The following is an 18,243-nucleotide window of genomic DNA, read 5'->3' on the forward strand; positions in this document are numbered from 1 at the left end:
AAAATTCTAAGATAATGTTGTTGTTTTAAACCTGCAATGCATTGTGGTATTTGTTACATGGCAATAGCTAACTGATACATGTGTCATGTCAGATGGTGATGTATTAACAGAAAAAAAAAAAAAAAAAAAAAGAATACAGCAAGAAAGGAGAATAGGGAATTCCAGAGCAGAGCTGGGCTGCACTTGAGAAGAAGTTTCATTTGGAAGATTCCATATGATATCATAACAAGTATGACACTCAAGAATAGCTTCTAGGCAGCTATGATTTTCAAATGACGGGGGGTGGTTCTGGCACTGACCAATACAATCAGCAGGCTTGGAACCGTCACACACTGAGTCAGTTTCAAAGACACAACCTAAATTCCTTTACTATGCTTTATTACTCTCCCTGCACGATGCTCCCCAGGTTCTGTTATCACAGCTGCTACTAGAAATTCTCCGAGTTTTATTAACAGAGCGGTTTCTTGCTGTGGGATTATATAACATACCTTGTATATCTGCCTTCATCTACATGGATGGAGAATTCCATATGGATTAAGTTTTCAAAGGAGGAGGTTCACAAAGAGGAGTCCTTCTCTTCGAAATGCAGATGGCGGGGCCTGGAGATGCTTCAAATGTGAGCTATTTAATAAATGATGGCGCTAGGAAAATAAACAAACCAGTGGAAAGAGAAGCAGATCTTGCTCATGACACCCAGGGCTGTTTTCGTATGCAAATTCATCTCTGCAGCCGGGGGTGTTTTCGTTTTCCAGATTCTGATTCTCCAATCATGATAAATTCCTCTGATTATTATTTTTTTTTTCTTGCAAGTTACAATTTAAGGTTCTATACAGTAGTAGTCGGCCTGAGAATATTGGTGGGTGTAATTCTTGGTCTTGGTTGAGGCAGAAACTTAAGTGAGTGTAACGATTTATATGATCAAATAAAATCTCTTCTGAATAATAATAATAATAAAAACATCTTTCCCACGTCTCCCAACTCTCTTAAGTCATTTAGCGCATCCACCAAAATGGGATGCCCGCGGCTGCGTTTGATCGGGTCTAAATGCTGGCACGTAAATTCTCTCTCTCTTTCTCTCTCTCTTTCTCTCTCTCTCTCTCTCTCTCCCTCCTTTACAAAGGAAGTTTCAGAAACAGGCAGAGGATTAATTGACCTCTCCATGCCTCTGAATCCCCATATTTAAAACAAACAATAAGACAGGAAAAAAAGGCTTACTGTCAGACAGTTTTCCCTGCTGTCGGGATTGGCCACCCTTAGAGGACACCTCCTGAGAGGCCTCTCTAGGCTCAACCAGGGTGGGTCAGAGGCGGCCACCTGTGCCCTTGACTCTCCTCCCTCCACATCTCCCCTGCCCCCATTCCTATTAGTGTCTCCCAGGAGACCCCGCAGGGCCGCCAGGCACAGTTGTGCAAATGGGGTGTGCAGAAACATGTGAGCTCTCAGGCAGCTCCTGCTCTAGAGAGAGGCTCTGCGAAGCCACATGGCATGGTGGCCGTGGGGCTGAAAGGTGGCCGTGGGGCTGAATGTTCATGTCCTTTCATGTCCAAAGCTAATCACCAACGTAATGGTCTCTTTTTTGTTTGTTTGTTTTTTTGGTAGGAGAGGCTTTTGGGAGGTGATTAGGTGGTAAGTAGAGGGCTCATGCCGGGGGCCCCAGAAAGCTGCCCTGTCCCTTCTACCATGTGAGCACACGATGAGGAAGTGCCACCTAGTAACCAAAATCGGGCTCCTGCAGACACTGTCTCGACTGGCACCTGGATCGTGAGCTCCGCAGCCTGCAGGGCTACGGAAAATATCCCTGCTGTTCATGAGTCTTCCAGTCCGTGGTGTTCTGTCGGAGTGGCCTGAACTGTCCAAGACACTCTCCCAGAAGATACATCCTGTCCTTAATGTGCAGAATTCGTGGCTGACACCTTCTGTGGCAGAATGTGTGACTGAGTTTCAGAATCTTGAGAGTTTCTCTCAGGTCACCCAAGTGGGCCTCAGGCTCAATGAAAGGCATCCCTAGAGGGAGGCAGGGGGAACTTAGACACCCGGAGGAGAATGTGACATGGAGATGACCAGATGACAGAGGAGAAGGTGACATGGAGCAGAGAGATGCCACCACAAGCCAAAGAATGCCAACAGAAGCCAGAAGCCGGAAGAGGCCGGAGACGAATTCTAGAACATCCAGAGGAGGCCTTTTCCTGCCTGAGCCTCAACTCCAGGCCTCCGGCCTCTAGAACTATAGAGGATAAACTGCTCTTGTTCCAAGTCGCTCAGTTTGTGGTGATTTGTTGCATCAGTCACAGGAAACTACTATAGAGGCTTAACTCAATGAGAGAGAGAGAGAGAGAGACAGAGAGAGAGAGACACAGAGAGAGAGAGAGAGACTCTGAGGGTTAGTGATCAATAATCTCAATCGCTAGCACCAGAGACGTTCTTCAGGGAACACTGTCACCCCCTAGGTGGCATGTGCCCTCTGACACAGGCCCACCTCCGTCTGTCTGCACAGCAGACTCCCAGGCTATGGGAGCCAGAGGTGAGTCACCCAAGACCTCCACCTGCAGAAGGGCAGAGCCCCTGGCTCGTCCTGCCAGATTCCCTGCCTGGGAGGCTTCCCCCCACGCCACTCTAAGCACCTGTCTCTTCATACCAGGCTGGACTTTCACCCCTGGCTGGTGTCTTCCAGAAGCAGGGTGGTTTCAGCCAGAAAGGAGCTGTGAAGGCCCGCCTGTCCCGCCTCTCTGGTGCTCAAAGCGTGCTCTCTGCAAAGCACTCCGGGACTGGTCTCTGCAGAGCGGCTTGTAGGTGTCACTGTAGTTTCTCACTACAAATATCAAACAAGCACCAGAGGTTGCAGACAGGGGTCTTCCTCGACGCTTTTAGACTCCCCGAGGCCCCTGCTCCTCCCTGACAAGAGGGACTTGGAGCAGGGCCTCCCCAGAGAGTTCCTGGGAGAGGCTCAACTGCTCACGCAAAACGCTCCAAGTCAGTTTCTGTCAGGAACACTCGCTCCCGGGCTCCTGGTGTCTCCACATCCTGGTGGTGAGCAGGCTCTTCTTCCTGTAAGGGGAACTGTCTGACCTGACGCCAGCGTCAGGATCCCTAGGGCTGCCATCATAGGTGCCCATTACAGGGGATTACCAAAACAGGAGCGTCCTCTCCATGTGGAGGCCAGGAGTCTTAAGTGAAGGTGTCAGCAGGACTCTGCTCCCTCTGGAGGCTCTGAGAGCCCCTCCATGCCGCCGTCCCACATCCCGGTGGTGGCCAGCAGGCCCCGTGTTGTTGGTGTGTCCACAACACTCCTCCTTGCGTCCCTGTCGTCTCTGTCTCCACCCTCCCCTCTCCTTAGAGACCAGTCACTAGGCCCGGAGTCCCCTCTATGCCATCATGACCTCATCTTAGCTAAATGTGTCTGCAAAGCCCGTATTTCCACAAGGTCACCTCTAAGGCTCTGGGTGGAGAAGAACTCCGGGGTCCACTCATCCACCTACAGCTGGCGACAGGTCTTCTCTGCTTTTCTATCAGCAGCGGATCTAGAAGAGACCTGTGTTTTGCCCCTAAATGGGAAGGCCTCATTGCCCTCAACGCCTCAGCTTGGTTGTCCTGACTGATCGATCCTCACTATTCCCATCTCATCTCCCCCAGACACCGCAGACCCCAGCCCCAGTGTCGGTGCTGAAATTATGCTGAGTGTCAAAATCACATCAAACAACTGAACTTATTTCCACCAGAAAAATTTGATTATTTCACTTTGATTTACACGGCTTTTACCCCCCCTCCCCTCTCTCCTACAAACGCTGACTTTGGAATCCCCTTCGGCGCCGGACAACGAGGAGCAGACCGTGTTTCCGATGGGAAGGGGAACTTTCATTATGTTTGATACCGTATTTTTCTCTCCTTGATTTGAATGTTATAATTGGATTGGTGAGATATTTATTAGGAACTCTGTGTTTCTTTTTTTTCCCTCCGACCGCTTGGAGGGTGTCTCTTAATTTGTTTCTCTCTTTGGAGTTCTGAGAAGTAGCTGTGAGGTATTATTCCCATTGAAAGAAACTCATTTCTTTCAAACATTTATTTAAGGGTGTCATTTTCTTAATAATTCTGAGGATAATTCAGAATAATTTCCACCACCACTGCAATTTTTAACTTCAATGGAATATATGTCACCTGTCCCCTGGCCGGGTCCCCTCCCACGAGCCCATCAGTTGTAAGGGCCAGAATTACTCAGGTACCGACTGTGGTGGAAACAGCACCGGCCTGGGAGACCTGGAGAGTTCCTCCAGCTTCACCGCTGACTGGCCTGGACAAGTTGCCGGCCTCAGTTTACCCATTCATAAAACAAGGGGGTGGGAACCTCGTGACCTGCCTCCCAATTTTTAAGCCTTTCTGCTCCATCTAATTCCCAGTTGTCAGAAGAAGATGTGAACAACACACTGAAACTCACAAGCTCAGTCAGTGGGTGCATGGGGTGGGGTGGGGGGGGTCCGCCGCAGGGACCCAAGGGAATGCTCTGGGTGAGGGAAAGAGTCTATGTCCACTTTGAAGAGGTTATGGGGGCTAACCTTCTACCAAAATTTATCAAACTGTCCACGTCGTCTGCACACATCTTCTTATGTCTCCACATGTTGATGAAAAAGCTGCTTTTTTTTTGGAATTAATTTATTTATTCTAATTAGGTATATAGGGCAGCAGAATACAATTTGATTCATTGCACACAATCGCAGCACAACTTTTCATGTCCCTGGTTGTACACAATGTAGTGTCACAGTCACACAGGTACCTAGGGTAATGATGTCCACCTCATTCCACCATCTTTCCTGCCCCCGTGTACCCTCCCCACCTCTCCCTCCCCTTTGACCAATTAAAATTTTTCATATATTTGTTGATCAATTGTATGTCTTAAAGTTCCTCCAATTTTCCCACAGGCCCCCCACTCCCCACCCCTGTTATGGATCGGCATCCACTTATCAGAGAGAACATTAGGCCTTTGGGTTTGGGGGATTGGCTTACTTTGTTTAGCATGATATTCTCCAACTTCATCCATTTACCTGCAAATGCCATGATTTTATTCTCTTTTAATGCTGAGTAATATTCCATTGTGTATATATATATATATACCAGAGTTTCTTTATTCATTTATCTATTGAAGGGCATCTAGGTTGGTTCCACAGTTTAGCTATTGTGAATTGAGCTGCTATGAACATTGATGTGGCTGTGTTACTATAATATGCTGATTTTAAGACCTTTAGTATAGACCAAGGAGTGGGATAGCTGAGTCAAATGGTAGTTCCATTCCAAGTTTTCTAAGGAATCTCCATACTGCTTTCCAGAGTGGTTGTACCAATTTGCAGTCCCACCAGCAAGGTATGGGTGTGCCTTTCCCCCCACAACCTTGCCAACGCCTACTGTTGTTTGTATTTTTGATAGCTGCCATTCTGACTGGCGTGAGATGAAAGAGTAGTTTTGATTTACATTTTTGTGATAACTAGAGATGTTGAATATTTTTTCATATATTTGTTGATCAATTTTATGTCTTATTCTGAGAAGTGTCTGTTCAGCTCCTTAACCCATTAATTGACTGGGTTTTCTTGTTTTTCTGATGTTTAAGTTTTTTGAGTTCTTTATATATCCTGGAGATTAATGCTCTATCTGACGTCAGTGTGGCAAAAATTTGCTCCCAAAATGTAGGCTCTCTATTCACCTCATTGGTTGTTTCTTTTGTTAAGAAGAAGCTTTTTAGTTTGAATCCATCCCATTTATTAATTCTTGATTTTATTGCTTACACTTTATGAAAGTCAATACCCATCAATCAAATGCATTTCTATACATCAGTGATGAATCTTCTAAAAGAGAAATTAGGAAAACTGCCCCATTCACAATTAAATTGGGAATCAGCAAAAGAGGTGAAACGCCTCTACAATTAAAACTACAGAACACTAAAGAAATTGAAGAAGACGTTAAAAGATGGAAAGATCTCCCATGCTTTTGGATAGGCAACATTAATATTGTCAAAATGGCCATACTGCCTAGAGTAGTGGTAGACAGATTCAATGTGATTCCAATTAAAATCCCATTGGCATTCCTTACTGAGATAGAAAAAGCAGTCGTGAAATTCATTTGGAAAAATAAGAGACCCAGAATCGTGAAAACAACCCTTAGCAAGAAGAGGGAAGCAGAAGGCAGCACAAGACCAGACCTGAAACTATGCTACAAAGCTATAGTAACAAAACTGGCATGGAATTGGCACCAAAATAGAAATGTAGACCAAGGGTACATAATAGAAGACACAGAGACAAACCCACATAAATACGGTTATCTCATACTAGATAAAAGTGTCAAAAACATGCAGAGGAGAAAAGATAGGATCTTCAACAAATGGTGCTGGGAGAACTGGAAATCCATATGCAGCAAAATGAAAATAAAAACCGTATCTCTCACCCTGCACAAAACTCAACTCAAAGTGGATCAAGGACCTAGGAATTACACCTGAGACCCTGGGCCTAATAGAGGAAAAAGTAGGCCCCAATCTTCATCACGTGGGAAAAAGCTGCTCTTGTCAAAGGAATTGGGTCATGTGTGTGCACGCACCTGCACTCACGCATGTATGTGCATGTATGTCCGGTAGATGTGAAACTAGGGGACCAGCTAATGTTTTCAAGCATTAGCCTTGTAGGACTGTTTGAGTGTTCAAGTTCAAGGGACCAAGTGGCTGAGGAGGGCAGCTTAGGTTGGAGGTTGACACAAGCTCAGGAACCAGCTGACTTCTGAGGGAACTTGAAGGAAGAGCATCAGTATTCTATTAACTTTGCCTTTCATTTTTGCTAGACGGTTTCCTTGCTCCTATTCTATGCACTATTTTTTTTTTTTTTATTATTGAGTGTCTACAGTTTTTCAGAAACTATGCTAAACAGCTAACGTACCTAGTACGATCCCTTGATTTATCAATCAGCACAACCAGAAAGCTACCGGAATTTAGATGAGTTACAAATAAAGGAACCTACATTTCCCAAGAGCTAAAAAAAAAAGAAGGATGGATGGATGCAGGGTTGTTGGAGGATGGAGTTGTTTTTTTTTTTCTTTTAAAAAATGTATATATAATAATAAAAAATGTTTACTTCAGGGCTGAGGTTGTGGCTCAGAGGTAGAGCACTCACCTAGTATGTGCAAGGCCCTGAGTTAGATCCTCAGCACCATATAAAAATAAATAAAATAAAGGTATTGTGTCCAACTACAACTAAAAAAGTAAATATTTTTTTAAAAAATGTTTACTTCAAAATTAAAGTAAATAAAACTCTCAAAGATGGAAAACCTAAACCACTGTGGTCCCCAATTTAAAATTTTTCCTTTTTAAGACACTTCCCTGTGCTGCACTGAAATTAGTGGCCACATGGCCTTCTTTTGACTTTTCCATGTACCACTGTGGCTGGATTCTGACTCTCACCCCAGGGAGTGAATTCCTTTTTATCTTTGCCTGAAGAGGAACTGCTTTGTTTTCTCTTCTTGGACAAGGAAAATCACATGACTGAGTCTGCTTCCCTTTTCACGTTGGTCACCAGGAAGCTCAGTGCCAAATGTGTGGCCCAATCGGAGCTGCTGTGTAGAATTGTTTGGTCTGCATTTTTTCCTTATGATTACTCCCTAATCTTGACCTCTTTTTATAGTGTGCAACTCCACCGTTATTTTGTTTTTGTGGTTAGTTCTTAAGCACGGTTCTATTTAAATATCCCATAAACCACTTAGGAAATTAGCTCATTTTATTTTAATAAATAAGAGAAACAATTAAATTGATGATTTCTGTCTCTAAGATATTAACTGGTATGTTGTGGGGCCTCAGTAAATGTCTCCCTCCTTGAGAGGTTGCACTTTTCCCCCTATGATCTTTTAGATCCTACCCAGCAGAGGGTGTTTCCTAGAACTGGATATCCAGATATGACGCCCACCTTCTGTGTGGGCCATCTCCCTTGGCTTGCTCACGACAGCCCTAGTCTAGCATAAGCCGAGACATTTGGAATCCTTTTCACAAAGCAGCAGGACAGAACTCATGAGCTCACTGTTCCATTTCCCTCTGCCTCCCACTTTCACCCTGCAGCCTGCACCTAGCGCCCCACGGTCCCCACTCCCCCAGTGAACACAGAGCAGGAGACAAAGCTTCAGGCTCGGAGAGTGAAGGACTGGATTCCCGTGCTTGCTCTCAGAGCTGTAGGACTCAGAACATTACTAGCTTGTTTGAGCCTTTGCTTTCTTATCAGGAGGAAATGACAAGTTTCTTAACTTGTGGGGATACTTTGAGAATTAAATGAGAATCACAGGAAACTCACAGAGCACGGTGTCTCCAATAATTCTCAGTTGAATGGTTCCAGGGAAGGGTGGGTGATGGATGGATGGAGGAGAAGCAGATGAGTGGATTAATGGATGATTGGATGGATGAATGGATGGATGGAGAAGAGATGGGGGATGGATGGAAGAATGAGGGATGTATAGATGGATGCATGGTTGACTGGATGGATGGATGGACGGAGGATGGATAAGTGAATGGATGAACAGTTGAATGGATGGGTGATGGATGGATGGGTGGATGGATGGATGATGGACAGATGGGTGGATGAGGGATGAATATAGCGTGAGACTATGCCCCAGACAGGGAAATGCCAGAGGGATCTATTCTTTATATTTTTTTTGCCACAGTTTGGAGGGGACCATGTTCCCTTCCACACATTCCCTGATTATAAGGTTATGTATGAAGTTGCGTGCTTATGTGTGTGTGCGTGTGTGTGCATGTGCACCCACACATATACAGAAGTTACTCTTCTGTTTCCAGGGGTGTCCTGTTTGTTCTGGGGCTCCCACATTTGCCTTCTTGCAGCCTGAGCACTTGACAGAGTTCACGGCTTTTTTTTTTTTTTTAATTCAGAAAAACAAACGAAAATGATGTCCAAGAAGCAGCATGTCGAACGCACATCTGATTTGAAACACAAGCTATTATTCAACCCATTTCTAGACTCAGGATTCCAAGTCAGAGGACCCGTGGAAGATGGTGAAGCTGACCCAATTCCTGTCTTATAGCATTGACATTTTTCTTTTCTGAAAAACAACCTAAAAACACACTTTGAAGTATGATCTGGAAGGTCACATTCGGTGTTGGTTTTGCTGTGTCCGAGGCCCCTGTGCAATGAGGGAGCCGGCAAGCCCTTTACCAGCGTTTTCTATTGGGAGGTGAAGATGTGGAGGAATTCGTGTATTTTTACTTTGTCCTTGTCCCTCGGTCATAAGAGAGGGGGGAAGTTTGTCAAAGGAGGAAGATTAAAATTTATAAAAAGGCCCCAGAGAAAGGGACCCGTTGTTCCTAGGGAAGAGCCTTCTGATCACCAGTTTATCCGGAAGCTCTTGCTTCCTGTCCAAGCCATACAGCTAGGACTGCGTCCACTCCCATAGTGCTGGACAGGGTGCCAGAACCTGAGACTAGGGCGTGGCCAGGACGGAGAGAGGCCCTGCTTCGGGCAGTGCAGGCTGCAGGTCAAAGGTCAACCAGGGCCTGTTAAGGGTGTCCAAGGGGGTCAATGGGATAGCTGGGGTCTGCACTTGGCATCTCTGTGACCTGGCTATCGGAGCAGGACGAGAAGACCCAAGGCCGTGAGGCCACAGGGATAGGGAGCCAGAGCAAAAATGTAGCAACACAAGGGTCAGTGGACAGAAGGAAGCTCTTGCAACATGGCAGGCCCAGCACAAGACAGCTGCCAGGAGGAGAGGAAGGAGAAGGAAACAGAGAAGTGGAGGAGCACAGGGAGAGAAGGGAACAGATGGGCAAGAGCCAGGGGGAACGGCATCCTGTCCCCTGGGCTCCAGGGGAGGATGTGTCTCCTGAGCCGCCCGATTCATCCCAAAGTAAACAACCAACAAGAACAAGGTTTCTTGGAGTTAGACCAATGCCAGTTGAAATGGATGAGACTAAATATCTACTCGGTCACCGGCCCTGGCCTGCATCCTTTCTTTGCATGTTGCCTTTAGGCCGTCCCTTGGATGTGGGCACCTGCTGTAGGCCCATTCCTCTAAGGCAGCTGAATCTCAAAGGTCAAGTTCCTTGGGTTCCTGGGGGAAGGATCAGGGTGCCACCTGAGCTCTCAGTCTCAGAATCGCCAAGGACCTCCTGGTCACTGTGCCTTTAGCAAGCAAAACAGCAGTCGAAGTTCCTGGACCAACGTCCATCAGGTGAGGGTCTCCTGTGTGGGACGCCGGAAGCACATTTCAGCTGAAGGAACGTGGGCAAGGCCCGAAGCCAGCAAGGCCCCACAGAAGCAAAGGAACAAGGAGAGCGGCCCAGAGCCGGGCCAGGATGAGGGCCAGGATGGATGTCGGGGGAGGGGCTGGCGGGAGCCCAGTCAGAGCCGTGCCCTGCAGTGCCTGGCTCTCCTGGAGGTGTAGGTCTGAGCTAGCTATGGGAGACTGACTGCTGGGGGAGGGGACAGCAAGGGACCACTGAGGGTCCAGCTGAAGGAGCCAAGAAGAGAAGCAGATTTCATAAATCAATCTCTCTCTCTCTCTCTCTCTCTCTCTCTCTCTCTCTCTCTCTCTCTCTTTCTTTTTAAGTGGGTAAAGGATCTGTTTGGGGACCACCACAGCCATCAGGCACGAGAGGGTGGGGGCTCAAGTCAGAACGGGAGAGACGGGAGCTGGAGCCAGACCTGGAGGATGTGCCGTGGGGAGGGAGGGGAAGCAGTCCTGTGCAAACCCTTAGCCACTGTCTGGGGACCCTGCGGGCCGCTCCAGATGCCTTCCTCCTGAGGCCACTACAGCTGGACCCTCCAGCAGGTCTCAGGCCTTCTGGCTTCTGTTGGGCTTGTCAGTGGGGATCCCTGGCAGGAAGAGAGAAGCAGGGTGAAATCTGGGCATTTATTTCTCAGTGCCTCCCTCCCTGCAGGGTCTCCTTTGAGCAGCCTCCTCCTGGTGTCTGCTGTCCCTGGTCACAGTACCCGCTCTTGCTCCTCAGGCCTGGACTGAAACAACTCTGCCCGGCCGCGGGCCTCAGGGTGCCGGGAGGAGCCTCTGCCCCCCCACCCATGCCTTCTTTATATCCATTCTTTATGAAGGTTCCTCATCACCTCCTCCGAGGGTGCTCTTTCCAGCCAGGGCTCATCTGAGCAGTGGCATCGCTGTCCTATCATATCCAGTCAATCCCTCCGTGTCTGCGGGGCACGATGGCTCCAGGACCCCCTGCAGACACTCAGGTCTCTTACATGAAATGGTGTAGTATTTGCACATAAGCTCTGCACATCCTCCCGCTGAGGTTAAATCCTCCCGCAGAGGTTAAATCCTCCCTAGATTACTAAGAATACCCGATACCACGAGAATGCCACATAAATAGTTGCTATATTGCATTTTGGGGGGGAGTGACAAGAAAAACGTCTGTGCATGTTCAGTACAGAGGCGATTTTAAAAAATACATTACTGATCTGTACTTGGTTGGGCTCAGGGATGTGGAAGCTGAGGATTGGGAAGATCGACTTTAAATAGTGCAGATGTGAGGGTCGGTGTACTGCAGCACAGAGCATGAAGAGAAGGTCCAAAAGGTCACCTTCACCCAAAAAGGTCAAAGTTCAAGTGAGCCTTGAAGACATGCTAAATGAAAGGAGCCAAAGAACCCAAAAGGCCACGAACTGCAGAACGCAATTCACGCCAGTGTCCAGCGTAGGCCAATCGTAGAGTCCTAGAGACAGAAAGGAGTTTGGTGTCTGCCAGGGGAGGGGGAGGGGGAGGGGGAGGTGCTGCTAGTGGGGCTGTGGTTTCCTCTGGGGTGATGAAAATGAGCTGGAACTAGGTTGAGGCGAAGGTTTCATGATGGGAGTGCGGCAGATGCCACTGAATCGCACACTTTAAACTGGATAAATTTATGTCTTACGAATTTCACCTGAATCACACACACACACACACACACACACACACAAATGAAGAGGTAAAGCTGGTGATATCTGCCAGACGCTGCCTTTCATATTTAGGTCCTCACATGCACCCTTCACAGCGTGCACCTTGCATTGGGGTTGCGTGGCCTGTGTCATTAGGGCTTTTTTCACCACATCAGTGGCAGGTCTCCTAGGTGTGGTGGTGACAGAGCAAACCCCTTTTTGCTCTAAGCAGAAGCAGAATAAAAATAGGACATGTCTCTGCAGAAGGGAACCTGGTCCCCAATGGCACGGGTGTCTGAGGAAGCCTGGGGTGGCAGGCCCCAAGTTCTGAGGCCGGTGCTGCAGCAGGCGGTCCAGGAGAAGCCAGGGCAGGGCCAGTCCTGGGGAGAGGCCTTTGTGCCCCCTCCACCCACTTGGCCAGGGAGCGTGAATGTTGACACAGCTTGGCTGGCAAACGTGTTGGCAGCCTGGGCCTTGCTGGATGGGACGAGAAGCCCTGCTGGGCTCGGGGACCAGCTCTGAGAGGCCGCTCCTGTCTTCCCACCCGTCTTCCCGTTCCTGGCTGGCTGCGGCCAGGTCTGGGCCAGCGCAGGGCAGGAAAGACCTGGGGGTGTTGGCCAAGCCTCCAGAACCTTGGCCCGAGCAGGCAGTTCCTTCCCCGTGGGGCCCCGGGGCCTGGCAAGGCGGATGCCAGGCCCACCATTACCCTGGGGACATGTGTTGTTCGAGGGTCTTCCAAATCAGGACCAAGCCTGTCTTTTTTCTTAGGTTCTGAGGGGTCCCTTCCTGCCGGTGTCTCCTCTGTCTGCGTTGGGAGCACACTTGGCAGAGTTGGCGTTCAGCATTCAGGAGTGCCCAGGTAGAAGGAGGACATCAGCACACCCCGGCTGAAGGGAACGGCAGGGTGCCCTGACCTGGAGCAGGAACGAGGCCCCAGCCCCGGAATGGATTTGAACATGCCGGGCAGCTGCCGGGGAAGGTTCTGGAATGGGGTGCATCATGCAGCTCTGCTGTTCCCGGGCTGTGCAGTCTCAGGAAGGCTGTTGGGCTTGATCCACTAAGTTCCAAGGTTTCAACTCCATGACTATTTCAATGAAATTGAAGTCATAATCGAAAGCTTATATTTTATTAATTTATTTTAATTAGTATAGTTGTAATAAAAGTACAATGTTATCATGTTACAGAGTGATAGATTCTCTGAGTTTTTATAGGTCTTCCACACCTGACCATGGGACAGAGTGGGTCCATGTGCCTCAGATTCTTCATCTGTGAAATGGTATAATAACTGCATCTATCTCCGGTGGTGGTGGTGGTCAGATAAATACAGGTAAAGTGCTTAGGGGGTATTGTAGGCCAGCCAAGACCTCGGTGAGTATGAACTGTTCTTACTAGAAATACCTTTACCTTCTCTCCAGACTCAGTGCTGCATTTGGAATTTCGGGCTGTCAGAGTCTTTCAGAGAATCCTCCCAGTGGGAAGTTACGCATTTGCAGGATTTTAATGAGGTGTTGCCACTGTTCCTGGAGGTGGGGCATCTCCTAAGTCTGCTGACTGTCACAGCCACCTTCAAACCAGCCTCTGCTTCCTCATGGGACAGAGCTGTACCACTCGACTCGGGGGTTCCAGAACAGAGGGTCCTGCCGCATCTGCAGTCACCCTGCAGGGGGCTCCTCATCAAAGGGACAATGTGAAGCCACTCTGGGTCCTATTTACCGTCACACCCACAAGGCTTGTGACCTAGAAACACACATAGCATGGGACAGCATCACGGTGTGTGGCCGAGGCAGCCACACAGGACACCACACCTGGGAGTTTCCCCGTGCATAGAAAGTTCAGCTGTGGCCACCTTGGGATTTGAATAATTCTTGGACACCAGGTGCAATCGTTTGCACTGGGCCCTGCACTGCACACTGGGTAGCTGGTCATCTCTGTGCACTGGTGCTCTCTCCCCGAACTACCCCCCTGTCCAAGGGTGCATGCGTGTGCACATGTCTACGTGCGTGGCCCCGGGCAGGGAGGGATGCTTTTGCACTTTTAGTTTCTCTACGTGAGGAGACACCGCTATTACCCGTCACTGCAGAAGAAGCACAGCTAATTATGAGCAGTCTCCAAACAGGCCACCCCTCCAAGCAGATGCAGCCAACCCAGGGCAGTAGCTGCTGGGAGGCTGGGGAGCCGCGGTGCTGACTCATGAAGATCTCCTGCGCACACGGGAGGTGATTTGTCTCTGCTTCACTCCTGCGTCTCCTGCAGATGATGTATGAATTGCCTTATTTACCTTTTCCCTCCAAACCTTCTCCTTTATTATTTTTATTAATGTCATGCCAACCCCCGAAAAGGTGTTTTCTTTGCAAAAAAGGAAAAAAGTGGGGGGAGGGGAATAATCCCCTCAACACCTCATTCTCAGAGCAGAGGGAACATATTTTTTAAAAATAGTAGTATTTGTGCATGTGTGTGTGAGAGAGAGAGAGGGAGAAAAAAGCTATATATATATATACAGAGAGAGAGAGAGAGAAGCTTACGTGGATTAGTTATAGGAGAGTCCAAAATCTGAATATAAGTAATAATAAATTCAGGTCTATTTTAGAAAAGAACAGATTACCCAGCAAAGTTTTATCATCTTTATTGACAATAAAAATATTGCTGCATTTATCACATTTTAATTTTAAAAATAAGAGAGACGTGCAGCACAGAGCCAGAAGAGAGACGAAATTCAGGGTCTTAAAGTACCCACTCACTGAGTTCCCAACTGCTTGACCCTGGCTCTGACTACTGTGTGTGTATGCGTGTGTGTGTGTGTGCGTGTGTGTGTGTGTGTGTGTGTGTGTGTACGTTCATCATTGACTGGGTGCTCAGCACTTGGCCCTCAGCGAACCCTGGAGAATACAAGACTCCCTCTGAGATATTGTGTGACCCGAATTGCAGAGGATGAAAGCAAGGCTTGACTTGCCCACAGTCGCACGGCTCACTTCTGAGGCAAGACTGCAGCCTGGGTCCACACAGCCTCGGGGTTCGTGTGCCTGGGTTCTAAACATCCTTCTTGGCTTGTGTCTGTAAACATGAGCCACCTTGATTCGCTGTGGCAAAGTAGACACAGATGACACTTAACTGGTGCACTGATCCAGTCTGAACATGACATCTCAGGGGACAGAGAGAGACGGGATCTCTCTAACCTGTCATCCAGAGCACACATTTCTTCTCCAGTTTCTCCTGTCGTAGATTCTTTTGGACTATTACCTGTGACAGGGAACTTCCTACCTGTCAAGACAGCGTCTGCATGATCCCACGGCTCTCTGGGACCCTCTGATTTGTCCTTGAAAGGCAGGGCTTTTCTCCTTCACCCCTGGGTCCTTGGATCTTGTCTTCAGAATAGGCTCCTCTGGCCTCCTGGACTGTCCCCCTCTCCAGGCAGAGCATCTTCTAAAGTCTCATTGTTTCTTCTGCGAGCCAGTTGCCAGCTCAGGGTTCTGGACTCAGGCTGAAGAAACACAGCCTTCCAGCTTCCCGCTGCTGCACGTAACCTTGGGGATGCCAGACGGGTCATGGAGGTCGCACTCCACAAGGCCTCCTGAGGTGGAAAGCAGCTGCGGCGTCTGACCTGGAGGGGAGCAACGAGGACCCGCCTCCACTCCCATTGGCCCTCTGGGCCTCCTCTCTCCTGAGAAGCAGCCTCCCTTCACCTGGCAGTCAGTGACCCTTCAATGGTCCTGGCCAGGGTAGGGTGTGCTGCTCAGAAGAACAGCCTTCTATCAGCTTCTAGATCATCCAGCTCTGAATATGTCAAACATAGTGCCAAAACATCACAAAGAAACAGGTGTGCCCAAGTGAGGTTTGTGTCAGGAAAAAGAGTTTTGATTTAATTCTCCCAACCCATGAGGATGCCGGCCGTGTGGTCCTGGGATGGGTCTCTCTGCACAGGCCATCCACCTTTATGCGCTCAAGCATGGGCGGCCGCAGATGTCAAGAAGGGTGAGGTCCAGTACAGAGGTGCAGACTGCCCCAAGCTGGGTGACCACAGGGCTACGTCTGCCCAGAGGGGTGCTGTTCACATTCCCTGCTGTGCAGAGGTGTCTGGAAGGACCACCCGGCGGTATAGCACGTGTGTGTACGTGTGTGCGTGGGTTGTGCAAACTCACACCTCTCACCTGTCACTGGCCCACTGGACCAGGTCCCGGAGCTTGGGCAGCGGCCTCTGTTCTGTGCATCCGAAGCTTAGTGAGTAACAGAACACAGCTTATGGAGCTGGGGGAACAGGTTTTCAGGATTTCAAAATGAGGTTCTGCAGCCGACCAGCTATGTGGCCAAGGGCATGTCACAGAGCCTCCCTAGTGCCAACAAAGTTCCCTGGTGGTGGTGGGGGGCTTGAGAATGGTGAATGATGGTCACCTCACAGAGCACTAATGAAGACTTGAGATCACACATGTCCTAACCCGAGCCTGTCCTGGAGGACTGTTGATGCTTAAGGAGCAAAATGTTTTTGGAAGTCACCCTGCAGTTGAGGGTCCTTACACGGGAAGGAATCCAGAAAGCGTTTATGACCAAAAAGCTTGGGTGACCAATCCCAGTTTGACCTTTTACCTGTCATGGGATCCCAGGCGAGTTACTTAACCTGCCAGTGTCTCTGTCTCCTCCTCTGTAGAGCTGGGGTGACAGAAGCATCTGCCCCAGGAGCTTGCTGTGTGGATTCAGTGAAATGCATCAGTGAAAGCGCGCTCAGCTCAGAAGCGGAGATGCGTGAGATGTACTCACTGTACCCCAGCTCACAGTGCTGATCCTCACCCAGCGCAGGCTGTCCCCTCCACAGGGACAGCTGCACCCCACGCAGACTGTCCTGGACCTGAAAACCTGGGTCTTTCTCAGCACCGTGTGTCTCCCGAGGAAGCGAAAGCCCAACCATAAATCCTCATCAGATGGAAGAGCGGATTCCACACAGGAACACCTTCTTCCTCACCACAAAAGTGGGCATTGGGTATCTGTCCTCACCGTCTGTTTTAACCTTCCGTGTCTCCCACATTTTAGCAAATTTGATTTCTGAAGTGTTTAACAGTTGTTCTCCGATAAATCACAGTTGTGCTTTCTGGCCCAGTTCGTGGGACTTCTCATTGCATGGGGGAAATAAGGTCTTCCGGCTTGTTGGAGAAGAGCAAATGCTTCTCATTGTCTATTCATGGTGATGTCGCTGGGAAAGGACCTTGAACACGCAGCTGGTCAGACTTCCCACTACCTGTCATTCAAATGTGGAGTGGAATTCTTTAAAAAATGGATGCAATTCAACTTTTTTTTTTTTTTTCCCTAGGGGCGGGGAGTGGTTTGCAGGTTTGGTTTCATGAATCATAGCTTTGTAAAGATGATCCTGCCTAAAAATAATAGGAAATCACAGGCAGCACGGGGGCAAATACAGTGTATACACAGCATTTCAAAACAAGGTGTCCTGGATTCCTGGCCGGTTGAAAATGAAAGACGGTACCGGCTTGCTCCCGGAACGCTGATGTTCCTGAGTGTTTCTCTGCACAGTACTCACGCTGCCATTTTCTTCCAGCAGGATAATTGGAAATTCAGGCTCTAGTGACAGAGAAATTTGGGGTGGAAGCTAGAGTTACAACTCCTCTAGATATTTCCTATCTACTCCTATAGATCCGAACTCCATCTACCCCATTCTGTGCCCCAGGAGGCCGTGGAAGGGGCCCATCCGCCCCGGGAGTCCATTGCTGTCTGAAGGTTGGTTGATTTGGCCAGTTAGGGCTCGGACAGCGTGGGCGGCTAGATGAGTGCTGGGTATATATTCTCCTGGCTCCCTCCCCAGTAGACCATGCTTTCGCAGTAGCTATTTTCCTTTGTGAAGCCTTCTCCTTCCCCTAAGACACTCTCTGGGGTCTGACTTGATGGTTCCCTGATTACCTGCCCCCCTTGACCCGGCTTGAGTGGCATGAGAAATGCCCACCGTGGGGAGGACGTCATCACATCCATGGTGTCACCTCTCCAAGTCTCAGCTCCCACCTTTGGAAAAGGGGCCTAGAAAGAGTGCCTGCTCTGTCCAGCTGTGGGGACCAACTGAGATGATGCAGGTGATGTCACCGTCCAGCTCAGAGATCCTGCTTAATAAAGGGTCACTGTAATTTGTCACCATCATCCCTGTCACTCACTTAGATATCCCGGCTGCTGACCCTTCTCCCCCGTCATTCAGAGCATTGCCTGTGATGGAGATTAGTGCCATTTATCAAAATGTTTCTGGCTCTTCTTCTCCCAGGCAAGAGAGGAGACTTCACCCTTGGGCACAGACAGGGGACCATCCTTGGCCAATGAGATGTGAGCGCAAGTCCCACCTGTCACTTCTGGGGGAAGCTGCAGCACCAGTGTGTGA

At 48.9% G+C, this 18,243-nt stretch overlaps 1 protein-coding gene across 4 annotated transcripts in view; it reads right to left on the reverse strand.

Annotated features, from left to right (window-relative positions):
• The window catches only part of Maf (MAF bZIP transcription factor), a 310,546-nt gene that overhangs the window by 222,566 nt on the left and 69,737 nt on the right, over window positions 1–18,243 (reverse strand). Inside the window, exon 3 of one of the 4 annotated variants that reach the window (XM_076838510.2) lies at window positions 14,543–17,444. The exons of the other annotated variants lie outside the window; for them this stretch is intronic. The gene's annotated coding sequence lies outside the window, so the exon portion shown is untranslated. Of the gene's footprint in view, window positions 1–14,542; window positions 17,445–18,243 lie in introns of those variants that run through there. 4 annotated transcript variants of the gene reach the window in all.

The sequence above is a fragment of the Callospermophilus lateralis genome, chromosome 18 (genome assembly GCF_048772815.1).
Source record: "Callospermophilus lateralis isolate mCalLat2 chromosome 18, mCalLat2.hap1, whole genome shotgun sequence".
Taxonomy (NCBI): Eukaryota; Metazoa; Chordata; class Mammalia; order Rodentia; family Sciuridae; genus Callospermophilus; species Callospermophilus lateralis.